Here is a 20,246-nt window from a genome sequence, read left to right on the forward strand (position 1 = left end):
GGAAAGAGAGCTTCTCTTCCTGGCACGTTCAGCAGAGGTTCAGCTCATCTGGGGTCCACGCATGTCCCTGAACTGATCACTGAGGCTACAGGAGGTTGTGCTTTAACTGGCAGGCCTGAGCTGGGTGCCCACCTAACCCATACGGGTTGAGAGAGAAGAAGGAAATTGGGATGCTGTTATGTTGTGTTGTGTAATGTTGGGATGTGATGTAATGCTATGCTCAGGTAAACTGAATGTCAGGTAGCCCCTCCTGCCTCATTCTTACCTCCTTTGTCAATGCTTGGGCCTTGTCTATGTTTGCCAGCCCCTGCCCTACCACTCCCCTTCCTGCTCTTCCCTCACTCACATCTGATGACTCATAGGAGTTGTTCCATGTTGACCTCTGTCCTCCTGCACACAGGCTGGAACTGCTTCCACCTGTTCTGGCTCATCCCAGCTCCAGTTTCCTCTGCTGCCCTGTGAGGGAAATGGAACCCCCTACCTTCCTCCTAAGGCACTTGACTGCTAACCAGAGGGCTGGCAGTTCAAACCCACCAGCCACTCCTCGGAAGGAAGGTCGGGCAATCTACTTCCATAGTGATGTTGTTGTTGTTGTTATGTGCCATTGAGTCGGACCCAACTCATAGCGAGCCCTCCTTGGGTTTCAGAGGCAGTATCACTGTGGAAATAGATTGCCCAACCTTCCTTCTGAGGAGTGGGTGGTAGGTTTGAACCTCCAGCCTTCTGGTTAGCAGTCAAGTGCCTTAGGCACTATGCTACCAGAGCTCCATAGTGATACTGCCTCGGAAACCCAAGGAGGGGTCACTATGAGTCAGGTCTGACTTGAGGGCACATAACAACAACATAACAACCTTCCTCCAAAGAGCCCTAGAGGCATGGTGATTAAATGCTAGGCTGCTAACCAGAAGGTCAGCCATTTGAACTCACACGGCCACTCCTTGAGAGAAGGATGTGGCAGTCTGTCTTTTCCATACAGCCTTGGAAAATGTTATGGCAGTTCTCCTCTGCACTTTAAATCAGAATTGACTTGACAGCAACGTGTTACCCTCCTCCAAAACAACTCTGGTGACACAAATGGTTAAGCATTCATCTGCCAACTGAAAGGTTGATGGTTTGAACCCATGCAGTGTCTCCTCAGGAGAAAGGCTTGGCGATCTGCTTCTGTATAGATTAGAGCTAGAAACCCTATGGGGCAATTCTACTCTGTCACATGGGGTGCCTATGAGTTGGAATCTACTCGACGACACCCAACAACAACAGAAGCAACACTTTCCTCCATCCCCTCTTCCCCCACCTGGCAGAGTCCAGCCAGCATCATTGGTCCATCTCGCCTTTAATAAAGAAAACACTGCTGTCTCCTGTGTTGCGTAAAGCAGGTACATGGTGCTATGGGTTGCTTTCTTTTCAGCAGTTTCTCAGCAGCCCAGCCAGTGCACCGCCACGAAAGCATTGATTTATTCTGTCTAACACACAGCGATGCTTGTTAGCGCCCTCAATCTGACAAGAAATATTGAGCCTACTGCAAAGATTTTACAAAACCATGAATGGATTCCATCTGGACTCTGAGTTAACTGAGTGCTCAGCCCACTGAATGTGAAACTGAGATAGGAAGTGAGACACCAGGTTCTGACCTGTCCTTCACAGCAGCCTCCAGCTTGACCTTCTCTGGACAGCTTCCTCTGGAATCTTCATTATGTTAGTCAGGACTCTTGGTTGCAAGTGACAGAAACTCAACTCAAACAGGTCCAAGCCAAAAAAAAAAAAAAAAAAAAAAAGTGCATTTATTAGCTCATGAAAGTGAAAATCCAAGAATTTCCAGTTTTTGGCATGACTAGGTCCGGGGGCTTCAATGATGTCATCAGGACATGATCCGTCTATCTGTCTTTCTGCCTTTCTATCATCTATCTGTATTAGTTATCTGGTGCTGCTATAACAGAAATGTCATAAGTGGGTGGCTTTAATGAACTGAAATTTATTTTCTCACAGTTTAGGAGAATAGAAGCCTGAATTTAGGGTGCCAAAAGCTTTAGGGAAAGGCTCTCTCTCTCTCTCTCTCTCTGTCTGCTCTGGAAGAGGTCCTTGTTTCCTTCCAGCTTCTATTCTTAGGTTCTTTGGTGACATGTATCTTCCCTGCAGTTTGTATTTGATTGTTTGCTTGCTTAATCTGCTCTTCTGTATCTCACAAATGATTGATTTAAGACATATTGTACACTAATACTGCCTCATTAACATAATAAAGAAAATGCATTCCCAAATGGAATTATAAGCACAGGTTTGTTGTTAGGTGCCATAGAGTCGGCTCTGACTCAGCGACCCTGTACAACAGAACAAAACACTGCTTGGTCCTGTACCATCCTCACAATCCTTGCCATGATTGAACACATCTTTGCAGCCATTGTGTCAGTCCATCTCACTGAGGGTCTTCCCTTTTTCTCTGATCCTCTACTTTACCGAGCATGGCATCCTTCTGCAGGGAATGGCCCCTTCTGACAACATAAAGTGCAGGTGAGATGAAGTCTGGCCATTCTCGCTTCCAAGGAGCATCCTGGCTACACTTCCTCTGGGACAGATTTCTTCATTTTGGCAGCCCGTGGTATTTTTAGTATTCTTCACCAACACCACAATCCAGAGGCATCAACTCTTCTTTGATCTTCTGTATTCATTGTCCAACTTTCATATGCAAATATGGCAATTAAAAATACTGCAGGAGCGCTGGTGGCATAGTGCCTAAGGCATTTGACTGCAAACCAGAAGGCTGGTGATTCAAACCCACCAGCCACTCCTCAGAAGGAAGATTAGGCAATCTACTTCCGTAGAGATACTGCCTTGGAAACCCAAGGAGGGGTCGCTATGTGTCAGAAACGACTTGACAACAATGAGTATGCTTAGTTTAGGTGCACCTTAGAGTTCAAAGTGACATCTTTGCTCCTTAACACTTTAAAGAGGTCCTTTGCAACATTTTGCTCACTGCAATACGATGTCTATTTCTTAACTGCTGCTTCCATGAGTGTTGACTGTGGATCCAAGTAAAATGACATCCCTGACAACTTCAAATCTTTTCTCTATTTATCATGATGTTTTTTATTGGTCCAGTTGTGAAGATTTTTGTTTTCTTTATGTTGAGATATAATCCATACTGAAGACTATAGTCTTTGATCTTCATCAGTGAGTGCTTCAAGTCTTCTTCACTTTCAGCAAGCCAGGCTGTGTCATCTACAGGTTGTTAATGAGTCTTCCTCCAATCCAATTCTTCTTCAGATAGTCCAGCTTCCTGGATTATTTGCTCAGCATACAGATTGGAAAGTATGGTGAAAAGATACAACTCTGACACACATCCTTCCTGATTTTAAACTATACATCCCCTTGTTCTGTTTGAATGACAGCTTCTTGATCTATGTACAGATTCCTCATAAGCACAATTAAGTGTTCTGGAATTCCCATTCTTTGCAGTGTTATCTAAAATGTGTTGTGATCCACACAATTGAATGCCTTTGCATAATCAATAAAACACAAGTAAATGTCTTTCTGCCAAGATCCATCTGACATCAGCAATGATATCCCTCATTCCACATCCTCTTCTGAATTCAGCTTGAATTTCTGGAAGTTCTCTGTCAATATGCTGCTGCAACTGGTTTTTAATTATCTTTAGCAAAATTTTACTTGCATGTGATGTTAATGATATTGTTCAATAATTTCCACATTCTACTGAATCACCTTTCTTTGGAATGGGTACAAATATGGATCTCTTCCAGTTGGTTGGCCAGGTAGTTGGCATAGACGAGTAAACACCTCCAACACTGCATCCATTTGTTGAAACATCTCAGTGAGTATTCTGTCAATTCCTGGAGCCTTGTTTTTCGTCATTTCCTTTAGTGCAGCTTAGACTTCTTCCTTCAATACCATTTGTTCTCGATCATGTGGTAGCTCCTAAAGTAGTTGAACATCGACCAATTCTTTTTGGTACAGTGACTCTGTGTATTTCCTTCCTCTACTTTTGATGCTTCCTGTGTTGTTCAATATTTTGCCCATGTTGTTGTTGTTATGTGCCGTCGAGTCAGACCTGACTCATAGTGACCCCTTCTTGGGTTTCCAAGGTAGTATCACTATGGAAGTAGATTGCCCAACCTCCCGTCCAAGCAGTGGCTGGTGGATTTGAACCACCAGCCTTCTGGTTAAAAGTCAAATGCCTCAGACACTATGCCACCAGAGCTCCTATTTTGCCTATAGAATCCCTCAATATTGCAATCCAAGGACTGAACTTTTTTCTTCAATTCTTTCCACTTGAAAAATGCCAAGTGTGTTTTTCCCTTTTGGTTTTCTAATTCCAGGTCTTTGCACATTTCATTATCATACTTTATTTTGTCTTCTTGAGACACCTCTTGACATCATCTGTTCAGCTCTTTTTTTCATCATTTCTTCCATTCATTTTAGCTACTCTCCATTCAAGAGCAAGTTTCAGAGTCTATTCTGACATCTATTTTGGTCTTTCTTCTTTCCTATCTTTTGGCCGTAGATTCCTGAAAGAGAAAAAAGAGAGAGAGTTATGGATTGAATTGTGTCCCCCTAAAATATATGTTGTGAAAATCTTAACCCCCTTTTATTTAAAGCACAGATATTGGGGTTAAGATTCACAACACATATTTTAGGGGGACACAAATCAATGCATAATTCTACCTCTCTCTCTCTCTCTCTCTGGGATCTTCTGTCATGTATTCTGGCTCTCTCCCTTTAAAGCCCCTGAAAGTTCCAGGACACATCATTTATTGCTTAGCAACTTCAACAGAAAGATTTTTTCCCAAAATTTCCATTCAACATCATGGGGCCAATGGTCATTGCCTTTGATTGGCTCACCTTTGTTCATGGATCTACATCAGTTTCACCACCTGGTTTTGTATAACCCACAAAGTAAAAATGCTTTTTATACTTTTAAACAGTTTGAAAAATTTCAAAAGAAGAGCAATATTTCATGACATGGGAAAATTCTATGAAATTCAAATTCCATTATTCATAAAAGTTTATTGGAACACAGCTACATTCATTTGTACAATATTTTTTACAACACAGTATAATACAATATTTTTATGCAAATCACTCACATCATATGTTCTTCATACCATACAACCCCAAGTGTTATTTTTGTAGGCATGCTATACGGATACATTTTTTACAGGTTACTGACCTCAAGGATCTCTGGTGGTACAGTGGTTAAAGCATTCAACAACTAACCAAAAGGTCAGTGGTTCAAACCTACCAGCCACTCATCAGGAGAAATATGAGGCAGTCTGTTTCCACAAAGATTACAGCCTTGGAAACCCTATGGGGCAGTTCTACTCTATCCTATAGGATTTCTGTAAGTCTAAATTGACTTGATGAAAATGAGTCGGTTTGGTTTTGACTTCAATTTCAACTTTTCTTTTTCCATCTATCTGTGGTGGTTATGTTTTTGTGTCAACTTGGCTAGGCCTGGTTGAGTGGCTGGGCAGCTAGATGGAATACTATTCCCCATGATGAGATTGATAATCAATCCTATGGTGGAATCTACTGTGAGCAACTGAGTAGCTGCCTTTGGGTATGTGGTCTGCTTCCCATATATAAGCAGCAACTTTGGGAGTGGTCTCTAGTTTATGGCATGTTTGAATGCTGCATGTAGCTGTGCCATTGCTCAGCAGCCTGCCATGCTCTGCCAACCTTGGGACTTATGATGGACTTGAATTAATGGCCTGCCGTGTGGTTTGGTAACATCGGGACTGTGCCATTTTATTTGTTGACCTTGGGCTTGTCAGCCTCAGCATCCAGCAGCTGTCTGAGTGAAGAAAAGCCTCTAGCTTCAGTTGGCTGGGAGCAAGAGGCAGAGCTGAAGCCCAAGGCACTCTCATACAGCCCCTAGAGCCTGGGGCTTTGAACTCGGACTTCTAGCCTCCAAACTGTAAGAGAATTAATTCCTGTTTGTTCAAGCCATCCCATTTGTGGTATATTTCTGTCAGAGTGGCACTAGGTAACCAAAACACTGTCTAATAGATTTAATGTTAGGTCTTTGTTTGGTGCCTATTGATGCAGAGGTTTGCTTCCCTGCAGCAAACTCTCACCAGCCAACCCTTGAATTTCTAAAACAGCCCCTCTCCCAGCAGGATTCCTTCTCTGTTCTGCAAACTATCTTCTCTAATGAAAGAAGGAATCACTTTTTCCACCTTAGGAATAGTCCTCACGAGGATCTACATTCGTCCGCATTGACCACCTGGCCAGTAAGCATGCCAGGGCCATTTGACTCTCCCACTGGCATGGTTGCTATTGGGTGGACATGAAAGCTGCATGTTCAGAGGAGTCCCCTGCTTAGATGAGATGGACCTGACTGACCACCTGGAAGCCTCACTGGGCTGGGGCAGCATGTGCCCACACCCATGCTGTCCAGCCTCCTGGCTTCATGTGGGGTGGGCACCATGGGACTTGGGTACATGTGTGCTATGGCCCTTGCCTGCCCTGGGACCAGCCCATACTTGAGCTGTGGCAGCCCCACCCACAGCCCTCAGCCTTCCCCTGCCCATCTCCAGCATGACATACCCAGTGCAGATGACTACAAGGAACTCCACCACCCTCAGGCCCCACTGCAAACTGCCCCAGGGCAAGCCTACAGTTTTAATTGTTTATTTTCTGATTACTGTGGTTCTAACATATTGGATCCATGACTTCTTGACCATGGCTTAGACCTTTATTATACAAGTATGATCAGAAGGAACATTTTGAACTATTGAGAGAGTGAATGAAGCCAAAACTCACTTCTAGAAATGTCACAAATATGCATGGGTGCACTGTGATGGAATATTTTACATAATTTCTCATTACCACCCATTATATATATGAATGTGTGTGCTCTTATTTACATTGGCACACTATTTGTGAAAAATATGGTAATATTGCATTATATATGTTTATTATGTTTTGTTTGTCCCTTCATCTGTTGATGGACATTTTGATTCTTTCTACCTTTTGGCTATTGTGATAGTGCTGAAATGAACATTGATATGCATGTGTCTTTTGCATTATTGCTTTCAGGTCTCTTGGTTATATAGTAAGGAGTAGAACTGTTAGATCATTTAGGATCCCTCCTAGTATAGTGGTTAAGCACTTGGCTACTAACCAAACGGTTGGTGGTTCAAATCCTCCAGCCACTCTGTGAAAGAAAGATGTGGCAAGTGCTTCCTTAAAGAGTACAGCCTTGGAAACAGTTCTACTCTGTTCTATAGATTTGCTCTGAATCGGAATTGACTCACTGTCAACAAGTTTGGTTGTTTTTTGTTTTCATTTTTTTATACTAGTTCTATGTCCAACTTTTTGAGGAACCAGCTAAGCTCCATTTTTAAGTCAAATAATAAATGAAATGCACCCAGCAAATTCTCTTCATATCTTTATAGATGTGAGCTATTGATAGAATTGTTATCATTACCAGGAAAACTCCTACTCACCTTTCAATACCCAGCTGAGATATTGCCTCATTGTATCTCTACTTGCCTCTCTATTCTGACACCAGAGCTCATAATCACACCTTCCAGGTTGTGTTTTTATTTACCCATTTCTATGTTCTCTTATTGTTGTTGTTGTTCTCTCTTTCCATAATTTAGTTGCTGTTGTAGTTAGTTGCTGTCCTGTTGATTTCAACTCATGGGGACCCCAGGTATGCAGAGCAGATTTGCTCCATAGAGTTTTTAAGTCTGATTTTGGAAGCAGATCACCAGGCCTATCTTTGAAGGAGCCTCTTGGTGGACTCTGAATGCCAACCTTTCAGCTAGCAGTCAAGCACTTAACCATTTGCTTCACCCAAGTAACAAGTATATTTTTCTCTTACTAGCCCCTGTCCAGCCTAGAGTAGTTTGTGAAATGAAAGAATGAAGTCCAGGGAACACTGTGTCTGAGAGCATTGCCAGGCTGCTGGGGCTGCAGAGCCGGGAACAGAGGAAGCCAGCTTGACTGCATTCGTTTGGGGCTGCAATAATTCTGGGGGAGGAAGCACCAAATGGTCTTCATCCCACCTCCTGCCCGGGCCAGCACTGCATCAGTCTCTCCCCAAACCCTCTAGCCAGATGCCAGGTTGAGCCTCCAAGTCCACCCCCCAGCCCTTTAATCTTTCTGACCCTCCTCACCACCTGGTGCTGCAGAAAACTGACTTTCCCTTGCATTGTGTTATTCTCATTGACTGCTTAGATTAAGAATCCCTTTTGATTCTTAATTGAGTCTGAGAAAGGACTTGCACAGTGATTGTGATTGGCATACTTTCCTCTATAGAGGTCAATTATTTCTTTTATTTAAATAATAGCCATTGAAATGATTAGACTGTGAGGGCTTGGAAAGTTCAGGGTGAGGGATCTAATCATTGCCAACACAATTGCTGGCAAATAGTCTCATTTCAACCTTTTCTTCCTAATCGTGAGCTGTTCCTCCCCGTTTGAACATTCGGCCCCAATCTCCTGAATCAGTGTCTGTGGGCCTGCAGGTACGAAGGAGGAGAGCCTTTTAGCAAACACGTGAAAGTTCTCTTCAACATGAACTTGAGGGTGAAGGCTTTCCTGATGCTGTGAAGAAATCATGCTGCCAACAGCCTGGTGAAATGACTCTCACCCTCCGAGGTGGGTGACTGAGGGGCTCTAGCATGATTTTCTGAACTGTATTAAAAAAACAAAGCAGTTGCCACCAAGTCATTTCCAATGCATGATGACCCATGTGTACAGAGTAGAACTGCACTTCATAGAGTTTTCACACCTGTGACCTTTCAGAAGCAGGTCACCAAGCCTTTCTTCTGAAGTGCCTCTGGAAGGGTTCAAACTGCTAACCTTTCAGCTAGTAGTCAACGCTTAACCTTTTGCACCACCCAAAAACCAAAAAAAAAAAAAAAAGATCCAAACTCACTGCCGTCAAGTTAGATCCGACTCATAGAGACCCCTTCTTGGGTTTCTGAGGCAGTATCACTATGGAAGTAGATTGCACAACCTTCCTTCCAAGGAGTGGCTGGTGAATTTGAACTACCAGCCTTCTGGTTAGCAGTCAAATGCCTTAGGCACTATACTACCAGAGTTCCCTTTGCACCACCCAGGGACTCTATATTAAATAAATGTTGCTATTGAAATGTAGATTGTCCTCGGGCTAGAAAGTCCAGCCCTCATCCAGGTAGAAAGAGCTACAACCACCTGTCCAAGTAACAAGACGTTGCCTTCTCTTCTGCTAACTCACCCATTGTCTGCACAATGCATCTCAGTTGCCCTTACTTCAGACAAACCCTTCAAATCCATGCAAGGAGCTTACGTATTTAAATGCCCAGATTGTAATCGTCAGACAGAAGGATCATTTATTCATATTTATTAAATGCATGCCTACTATGTGCCAGACACTATTATAGCATGTGGAATGGATGCAGCAATGCCAGAATCCCAGACATCAAAAACCATGATCATATGTATATGCATAATTATTTCAGAGTGGCAACAATTGTAAAGAAAACTTAAAAGGGCAATGTGAAGAAAGGAAGGAAGAGGAAGGGACTTGAAGTCATTGCTCAATAGAAGTAGAAGGGACATTTCCTCTTACACCTGAATGATGAGCCAGTTATGCAAAGATTGGGAGAAGAATGTTCTAGAAGGCAAGAACAAGTATAAAGCCTTAAGGTGCAATTCACTTGGCAACTATGTGGTACCCTGTGTCCTTTTCAGGTAATTCACCTAGAAACAAGGCAATAAAAGGGTTGTATTCAAATTCACAAGGATCCAAATGTGAAAAAGGACTCACTTTGTGAAACACATTTAAGTGATGATTCTTGGAGAGATCCTTTTTAAAGAATATATATATATATTTTTTAATTGCTGTTGAGTTGATTCTTACTCGTGGTGACCTCATATGTGTTAAAATAGAACTGTACTCCATAGGGTTTTCAATGGCTGGTTTTTTGGATGTCAGTTGTCAGGCCTTTCTTTCAAGGCACCTTGGGGTGGACTTGAACCTCTAACCTTTCAGTTAGCAGCTGAACACATTAACCATCTTTATCACCCAGGGACTCATCTAACAAATACTGTAGCATTAAAAGATAGAAGGCCCTGCACGAGCAGTGGGGTGCTAGAGCCAGGTGATTGTGCCTCTCCCTTTCCAATTCTGCATTCAGTGGCATCACACTGGGAGTGAGCCAGTTTTTAAGCCTGGCATTGGATGATGGATTGGACTTGCCTGGTTAACTCTCTCACCTCTTCTTCTCTGTTGTTGTTGTATGATGTAGAGTTGGTTCCAACTGACAGTGACCCTATATGACAGAGTAGGACTACCCCAGAGGGTTTTCTAGGCTATAATCTTTACAGACGCACATCTCCAGGTTCTTATCCCACAGAACTGCTGGGTGGGTTTGAACTTCCAACCTTTCAGTCAGCAGCCAAGCATGTAATGGTTTGTGACCCCAGGGCTCCTTCTTCCCTTCTCTCCCCTGCTCATCCTGCTCCAGCCACTCTGGTCTCCTGCCATTCCTGAAACGGGCCAGACATGTTCCTGCTTCTGGGATTTTGTACTTACTGTTCCTCTTTTCCTAGTGCAAAAAGGACATGGTGGCAGAATCTTCTGACCTCCTCTAACTTCACAAGAGGAAGACAATCACGATCAGCAGCCCAAGGCTTATTCCTAAAGCCAGACATGCCACCACCCTCCAGCCTTTTTACCAACTCTGACCCCAACCGTCCCTCCCACAGCACTCTCTACTTCTCTCTGCTGGATTTGATAATTCCTTGCAGTGGCCACTCAGAACTCACAGACAATACTCACAATTATGGGGTTTGTTAGGAAAGTAATAGGCTATAATTCAGGTTCAGGAACGTGCTCAGGATACAGTTCTTCAATCACGACAGTCTCCCCTCTGCTGTGCCCACAGACACTTCCCTCTGGCCCTTGGCCTCTCGTTCTGGCTCTGCCTCTGTGGGCCAGGTAAGCCTGCAGCTCCATCTCATGCCTCTTGGTTCCACTGCTACCATCTCTCTGCAGGGGCATCTCTCCACCAGAGCATCTCAGCCAAGGAGGTCCAGTGCAGAGATCTTGGATTCAAGAACACACTCCACTTCACCTCCAGCTCTTCTTTCTTGATGATAGTGAGATTCCCTCTAGGAGGGTTCATTTTTAACCTGGCAGAGTGACAAAACTAACCAATCCCAACATCAGAGTTCTACACACCTTATTTGCATGGTCTCACCCAGGAATCCAGTAGGAGATACAAAAACTATGGCTAGAAAAGACATACCAAGTAATTTACTCTACCACACCCAGACATCTGCAAACCTGGCTTTCTCTTTCCTTCAGGGTTTTGTCAAGATTGCCCGTCAGTAAGGACTTTCTTGGCCCCCTTCTCCTAACACTCCTTGTCCCCTTTCCTGAGCTCTCTGTTTCTGTACAACATAACATTATCTGACTTATGATAGATATCTTTAGTAATTTACCTATTTATATTCTTTGCCTCAGCTCCACTAGAATGTAGATGGCAAGAGGAATGAGATTTTGGTCTGTTTTGTTCACTGTTTTATACCCAGCACTTTAAACAGTGCCTGGTAGTGATACTGGCTCGGAAACTCAAGGAGGGGTTGCTATGAGTCAGGTCTGACTTAATGGCAGTGAGTTTGGTTTGGGTTGGTACATAAAATATACTTGTTCATCATTTGTTGAATGCATGAATAAAAGGGATGATCCATGCCTTCTCCTTTTGCCCTAGTGGTTTTATCTGCCTGGTGTTGTTCTTTATTTCCAGAACAGTGATAGACATGGTATACATGCAGTATCAAGCAGGCCTTGCTACATGTGGGGAAACTAAGGCAGCACAATGGGAGGAGTGAGGGTGCTAAACATCAGTCCATGAGACTGGTGGGAGACCCTGGGCAGAACCACCTTGCCCTTTTATGTAGGTAGCAGCTCTGTGAATCCCTCCCCAACTGCCTTATTAATGAAATAGTGCCCCCAGAATGTTAATATCTAGACACCATTATTGCATGGAATGAAAGAGATATCGGTTTGCAGTATCTGCCATTACTCATTTCCATGTGAAATCTGTTTGCCTTGATGCTGTAGCATCATTTTCAGGCATGTTGCACAGAAGGATCAGAGCCCACTACAATTCACAATGGGATTTTTTTTTTTCTCCGCACTTCTTATGTATATTTTTTAAAGTTTTACTTTTATTAAAGGAGAATTATGCACATGATTCAAAAATCAAAGCGTGCTAAAAGCTTATTGTGAAAAACATTCCCTGCCCTCCCTACCTCCCTTGACTCTAGCTCCCTGGGACCAACTATGTTCCACGCTTGTAGATTATTCTTTTGCTTGATTCTCCCATGTTTTGAAATGATTTGTATATTCTGTTTCCTGACTTACCTATTTTAGCCATTATCTTTTGATATTCTGTGATGGTCAGTGAAAATTTCATTCTCTTTGACTTCCTTCACCCACCCTTCCCAATTCACCCACTGTACTTGCAGAATACTTTTTTGTTTCAATCCATGGTCAGTGTTGGCATTTACTAAAACTACATTCATTGTAGAGCCAAGAAGCATATTGAGATTCTTCCAGAATGTCTCTTTTATTCAAATTCATTCCTACTATGAATTTGGCTTTGGTATTAGCCTCATGATGATGGGTGAGGTGATAGTGGGGAGAGTCAGACAAATGGTCAGCCCAAACCCAGTGGGCTTTCTTCCTCCTTACCCTGATTCCCTCTAGCCCTGAGCCATCCAATATGGTAGCCACTAGCCACATGTAGCTATTAAAATTTAAATGTAAATTAATTGCAATTAAAGTAAAGTAAAAATTCAGTTCCTCAGTCTCACTAGCCACATTTTAAGTGCTCAGTACTTATATGTGGCTAGTGGCCACCACATTGGATGGTACAAACAGAGAATGGTTCCATCATTACAGAACATTCTCTTGGACAGCACTGTTTTAGACTGTGTCTTTCTCTCAGAAGTCCCAAGTAGCACACCAACTAAATGATGAAGGCACCCCTGCCCTCTAGGGAGAAGGAAATTGGGTCTAAGGCACCCTTTAGGGTATAGATCCTGACTGAAGTCACTCAAGGTCAGGAGGTAGGAAGTCATTTCAGAGGGTCCAGAAGGAACTCTCTCTCTCTTTCACTTTCTCTGGCATAATAACAGTGACTAAGTTGCTTATCCTGCCTTTAGTATTATGACCACCTACAGGGGTATTCTAGAGTCATGACTAGGGACACCAGAGGAAGCTACTAATGAACATCTGGATGGAGAATTCATCCATCTATTGGTATGTTCATTCACTCACTCATTCATCCGATTACTCATTCATTCATTCAATCAATCAATCATTCATATAGTCTATGAATACTTATTACAGGGGATGCAGAGAAGAACGTGATGGATAATGTTCCTTGCCCTCATGGGGCTTCCATTCTGGTGAAGGAATTGGGAGAAAAAAAAATCCAAGTAAACAAAACAGATGTCATATGAAGTAATTCCTGGAAAGAAACAAATAAGACCTTGAGAAAAAGAATAAAAAGGGACCCATTTAGGTGGGTGGCAGGAGATGGCCGCTTTGAGCCTTAAAGAATGACAAAGAGAGAGTCAGCTGTGGGAAGAACTGGAGAGGCAGAGCTCTCCAGGAGTCTGAACTTGAAGCTTCAGGCCTTGTGGTGCCATGGTAAGAAATGACATCACCCTCACTGGAGGGGATGGCCTCAGAAGGGCCCTGAAGATGAGCAAGGTTTTGGTGAACAGGGAGGGGGTGGAAGTGCACTGGGACACAGGAACCAGCATGAGCAAAGACCCAGAGACCGAAACGGCTTCTCAAATGTGCCTTCTCCATCACTGCATTTAAATGTCACCATTTCATAACTTTAAGGTTTGGTTTGGTTTGGTTTTATCAAATACTCCCCACCAACCTGATGTTGTTGGGTGCCATTAAGTCAACTGCAACTCACAGCAACCCCATGTGACAGACAAGAACTGCCCCCCCCCCCATAGGATTTCCTTGGCTATAATCTTTACAGGAACAGGTAATCAGGTCTATCTCCCAAAGATCGGCTGGTGGGTTTGAATAGCCGAGTGCTTAACCAGGGCCCACCAAGGCTCTGATCCGACAAATCTCTCTCTTCATTCCCCATGTGCTCTTCCAGGCCTTGTACCTGCACTAATACTTTTATGTAGTTGTTATTTTTGCAAGTCTGGAGTTACTTGAATCCAACCACCTGCTTCCAAATTATGGGGTGTCTAGCCACAAACCTCAGACTACTTCTGTCTTTACTGCTACAGCTGCTAATCCAAATGGACAAAGACATGCTGAATCTTAAGCTGCTAGAACTCAGGAGAGTTTCCTCCTGCAGATGTTGTTGTTGTTGTAGGTGCCATCAAGTTGGCTCTGACTCATAGTGACACTGTACAACTGCCCAATCCTGTGCCAGCATTATAATCCTTGCTATACCTGAACGCATCATTGTAGCCACTGTATCCATCCATCTCATTGAAGCCCTTCCCTTTTTTCGTTGACCCTCCACTTCAACAAGCATGATATCCTTCTCCAGGGAGTCATCCCTTCAGACAATGTAACCAAAGTAGGTCAAATGAAGTCTGGCCATTGTTGCTTCCAAGGAGCCTTCCAGTTGCACTTCTTCCAAGACAGATTTGTTAGTTCTTCTGGCAGCCCATGGTGGTTTCAATATTCTTTGCCAACACCACAACTCAAAAACATCAACTCTTCTTTGATCTTCCTTATTCATTGTCAGCTCTCATATGCATATGAGGTGATTAAAAATACCATGGCTTGTGTTAGGGACACCTTAACCGTCAGAGAGACATCTTTGCTCTTCAGCACTTTAAAGAGGTCTTTTGCAGCAGATTTGCCCAGTGTAATAAGTCCTCTGATGCTTCCATTTGACTGCTGCTTCCATTGGTGTTGAATGTGGAACCAACTAAGATAAAATCATTGACAGCTTCAATCTTTTCTCCATTTATCTTGATACTGCTCATTGGTCTAGTTGTGAGTATTTTCGTGTTTTTTTTTTTTTTTAATTGTGATTTGGGTGAAATTCTACAGAGCAAATTCACTTTCCATACAGCAGCTCACATACACTTTGTCTCATGACATTAGTCAATTTACCACAATGCAACAGCTCCCCTCCCACTTCCTCCCCATAGTTGCCTCTTCCCTGTGTCCTTCCCTCCATGCACTCTTACCCCCTGGGCTGTCTCCCTGTACATACACAGCCCTTCTATTCTCCCATGATTGTTCTCTCCAAGGAGTGGATCTACCTAATGTAAATGTTCACCTCATATACCTGTCTTTTGTTTGGCTGGAAGCCACAGGTATGGGTTCAATTCCAGACCTGAAGGGCAGCGAAAGGCCATAGTCTCAGTGGTTCCACCAGGCTCTATCAGACCAGCAAACCTGCTCCCCCCCTTTTTTTTCCCCAACTGATTTTGAGTTTTGTTCCACATTGTTCTCCCACTCTATCCAGGATCTCCTACAGAGATCCTCCTCTGAGTGGTTGACAGTGGTAGCCGGGCACCAGCTAGTTCTTCTGGTCTTATAGTCGTATAGAGTGAGGATTGCATGGTGTACCAGTTTCTTGGACTAATTGTTTCCATCAATCTTTTTTTTATTATTATTATTTCATTTTTCTTTGCTCCGGAGGAGGGGAGACCCATCATTGCATCTAGAGGGCTGCTTGCAAGCTTTTAAGATCCCATTCGCTACTTGCCAAACTAGGAGGTGGAACAATGTTTTGTGTAGTATGTTATGCCAATTGAGCTTGATGTCCCCTGTGACTATGGTCCCGAGCCCATGGGTACAACTACTTGCTCCCTCTGGGTAGCTGGCTGTGGCCAAGAAGTGACTACAACCTTGTCCCTTGTCAGCTCTACTATATACCTGGATATTCTTACAGAACATACCAATACACGTGTAGAAATATTGTCTGCCAACCCTGTACATGGCCTTGGGCACACTCTCCCCCTGCATAGACGTACCTAATAGCTCAGCCTGTCCACTCATCCATCCACCTGTAGGTTGGTGTTTGCCTTCACTGACAATACAGTGCTATGTGTGCAAAAGGGTTCATCTTTGTTCTCTGTACCTCCCATGTACCTCTCTTTGTGTTCCTCCTCCTCAGTGCCACTGTGTTGATCACTCACATTATTTGCATTTTCTTTATGTTGAGATGTAATCCATACTGTGGACTATAGTCCTTAATCTTCATCAGTAAGTGCTTCAAGTCATCTTCACTTCCAGCAAGCAAACTTGTGTCATCTGCATATTGCAGGTTGTTAATGAGTCTTCCTCCAATCATGATGTCATGTTCTTCTTCATATAGTCTGCTTCTCAGATTATTTGCTCAGCATATAGATCGAATAAGTATGGTGAAATGATACAACACTGATGCACTCTCTTCCTGATTTTGAACCATGCAGTGTCCCCTTGTTCTTTTCGAACGACAGCCTCCTGGTCTATTTACAGGTTCCTCATGAGTACAATTAAGTGTTCTGGAATTCCCATTCTTCTCAATGTTATCCATAATTTGTTATGATCCACACAATCAGATGCTTTTGCAAAGTCAATAAAACACAAGTAAACCTCTTTCTGGTATTCTTTGCTTTCAGCCGAGATCCATCTGACATTAGCAATGATATCCTTCATTCCACGTCTTCTTCTGAATCCAGCTTGCATTTCTGTAAGGTCTCTGTCAATATACTGCTGCAACCATTTTTGAATTATCTTCAATAGTTCAATAGGATTTTATTTGCATGTGATGTTATTGATATTGTTTGATAATTTCCACATTCTGTGGGATCACCTTTCTTTGGAATGGGCACAAATATGGATCTCTTTCAGTCAGTTGGCCAGGTAGCTATCTTCCAAATCTCTTGGCATAGCCGAGTAAGTGCCTTCAGCGCAGCATCCCTTTGTTGAAATATCTCAGTGGGTATTCTGTCAATTCTTGGAGCCTTGTTCGCCAGTTCTTTCAGTGCAGCTTTAACTTCTTCCATCAATACCAGTGGTTCTTGATCTCATGCCACCTCCTCAAATGGATGAACATTGACCAATTCTTTTTGGTGCAGTGACTCTGTGTGTTCCTTCCATCTTCTTTTGAAGTTTTCTACATCATTCAATATTTTTCCCATAGAATCTTTCAATATTGCAACTTGAGGCTTGAATATTTTCCTTCCTTCTTTCAGGTTGAGAAATGCTAAGGATGTTCTTCCCTTTTGTTTTTCTAACTCCAGGTCTTTGCACACTTCATTATAATAGCTGGCTTTGTCTTCTCAAACAGCTCTTTGAAATCTTCTTTTCAGCTCTTTAACTTGTCATTTCTTCTATTTACTTTAGCTACTTTCCATTCAAGGGCAAGTTTCAGAGTCTCTTCTGACATCTATTTTGGTCTTTTCCTCCTTTCCTGTCTTTTTAATGACCTCTTGCTTTCTTCATGGATGATGTTCTTGATGTCATCCCACAATTCTGGTTTTTGGTCATTGGTGTTAAGTGCATTAAATCTATTCTTTAGATGGTCTCTAAATTCAGGAGGGATATAATCAAGGTCATATTTTGGCTCTCATGGCCTTAATTGTCTTCAGCTTCAACTTGAACTTGCAAATGAGCAGTTCATGATCTGTTCCACAATCAGCTCCTGGCCTTGATATCTCCTTGGCTAAAGATATTGAGCTTCTCCATTGCCTCTTGCCACAGATGTAGTTGATCTAATTCCTGTGTACTCCATCTGGTGAAGTCCATGTATATATCCACCATTTATGTTGTTGAAAAATTGTATTTGCAATGGATAAGCTGTTGGTTTTGCAAAACTCTATCATGTGATCTCCAGAGCTATTTCTATCACCAAAGCCATACTTTCCAACTACCAGTGAGTGTTCGTTTCCAACTTTTGCATTCCAGTCACCAGTGATAATGAACACATTTTGATTGCATGTTTGGTCAGTTTCAGACTGCAGAAGTTGGTAAAAATCTTCAATTTCCTTGTCTTTGGCTTTGGTGGTTGGTGCATAAATTTGAATAACAGTAGTGTGGTGGTTATGTTTTTGTGTCAACTTGGCTAGGCCTGGTTGAATAGCTGGGCAGCTGGATGTAGTAGTCCCCATGATGAGACTGGTAATCAACTTCATGGTGGAGTCTACTATGAGCAGCTGAGTAGCTGCCTTTGGGTATGTGGTCTGCTTCCCATATATAAGCAATAGCTTTGGGAATGGTCTCTAGTTTATGGCATGCTTGGACCCTGCATGTAGCCATGTCGTTGTTCAGCAGCCTGCCATGCTCTGCTGACCTTGGGACTTTCAATGGACTTGAATTAATGGCCTGCCATGTGGTTTGGTAACATCAGGACTATGCCTTTTCACTTGTCAAGTTTGGGCTTGGCAGCCTCAGCAGCCAGCAGCTGTCTGAGTGAAGAAATACCTCTAGCTCCAGTGGGCCAGGAACAGGAAGCAGAACTGGACCCCAAGGTTGAGAGGTTTTCACCCAGGCCCTAGAGCCTGGCACTTTGAACTCAGATTTAAAGCCTCCAAACTGTAAGAGAATAAGCTGTTTGTTAAGGCTATCCCATTTGTGGTATGTTCTTTTCAGAGTGGCACTGGGTAACCAGAAAAAGTATTATTAACTGGTCTTCCTTGTAGGCATATAGATATTGTCCTATCACTGACAGCATTGTACTTCAGGATAGATCTTGAAAAATTCTTTGTGACAATTAATGCCATGCCATTCCTCTTTAATTTGTCATTTCCGGCATAGTAGATCATATGGTTGTCTGATTAAAAATGGCCCAAACCAGTCCATTTCAGCTCACTAATGCTTAGGATATCAATGTGTTCCATTTCATTTTTGACAACTTCCAATTTTCCTAGATTCATATTTTTTACATTCCATGTTCTGATTATTAATGGATATTTACAGCTGTTTCTTCTCATTTTCAGTCATGACACATCAGCAAATGGAAGTCCCAAAATCTTTACTCCACATCATTAGGGTTGATTCTATTCTGAGGAGGCAGTTCTTCCCCAGTCATATTTTGAGTGCCTTCTGACCTGAGGGTCTCATCTTCCAGCATTGTGTTGGACAATGTTTCAGGGCTATTCAAAAAGTTTTCACTGGCCAATTCTTTGAGGAGTGGATGGCCCACTCCTTCTTCTGAGTCTCTCTTAGTCTGGAAGCGCCACTGAAACCTGTCCACTATGGGTGAACCTTCTGGTATTTGAAATACCAGTAGCATAGTCTCTACCCTCACAGCAACATGCAAGCCACCACAATACGATAAACTGACAGATGAGTGGTGGCCTCCTGCCGAAGAAAGAGTTATTACAATAGAATGAAAAAATATTTAGAGTTTAACTCTCACCTTCAACTTCCAAAACGTGAAGAGCAGAGTGTCCTTAAGAGGGATCCAGTTTCATCTTTTGAGTTGTGTGTTTTGAGCTATCAAGCCTCTGAAACATAGTCTAAATTGAGCCCATTTTTACCTACAGCATCCTTGGCCCAGCTTCAGACTACCTTGAATAGGAACTCAGTCTCAGTCAAGCTCCATACCCACCCTACGGCCTCACTTGTATTTTCCCAGACTTACCTTTTAGGCAGGTTGCTTTGCTGCTCTGAGCCTCAGCATCCTCTTCTCTAAAATAAGGGGTAATAATTAGACCTATGGGAGCTCTGGTAGCATAATGGCTAAGGCACTTGACTGCTAACCAGAAGGCTGGCAGTTCAAACCCACCAGCCACTCCTCGGAAGGAAGATGGGGCAATCTACTTCCGTAGTGATACTGCCTCGGAAACCCAAGGAGGGGTCGCTGTGAGTCGGGTCTGACTCGACGGCACATAACAACAACAACAATGACAATTAGACCTACTTCCTCTCAAGTTTGCTGTGGCAAACTTTAGGTGCTGTCAACGCAAAGCTTCCCTATGTACAACAGAACAAAACACTGCCTGGTCCTGCACCATCCTCACAATCATTGTTACACTTGAGCCCATCATTACAGCCACTATGCCAATCCATTTTGTTGAGGGTCTTCCCCTTTTTCTCAGACCATCTACTTTATTTACAAAGCATGATATCCTTCTCCAGGGACTGATTCCTTCTGATAGCGTGACCAAACTACAAGAGATGAAGTCTGGCCATTCTTGCTTCTAAGGAGCAAAATGAAATGCTGTAAATAAAGGGTCTGGAACCAAGCAGGTATCTGGCAACTTTATTTTCATCCTCTGTTCCTCCATTATTAATAGTGA

The 20,246-nt window shown here is 42.9% G+C and overlaps 1 protein-coding gene across 1 annotated transcript in view; it reads left to right on the top strand.

Moving 5' to 3' along the window:
* KAZN (kazrin, periplakin interacting protein) overlaps positions 1 to 20,246 on the top strand; it is a 668,025-nt gene that overhangs the window by 328,807 nt on the left and 318,972 nt on the right. The gene's annotated exons all lie outside the window — the stretch shown is intronic.

Source organism: Orycteropus afer, unplaced genomic scaffold (assembly GCF_000298275.1).
Source record: "Orycteropus afer afer isolate SDZICR_OR568_19922 unplaced genomic scaffold, OryAfe1.0 scaffold00288, whole genome shotgun sequence".
Classification (NCBI taxonomy): Eukaryota; Metazoa; Chordata; class Mammalia; order Tubulidentata; family Orycteropodidae; genus Orycteropus; species Orycteropus afer.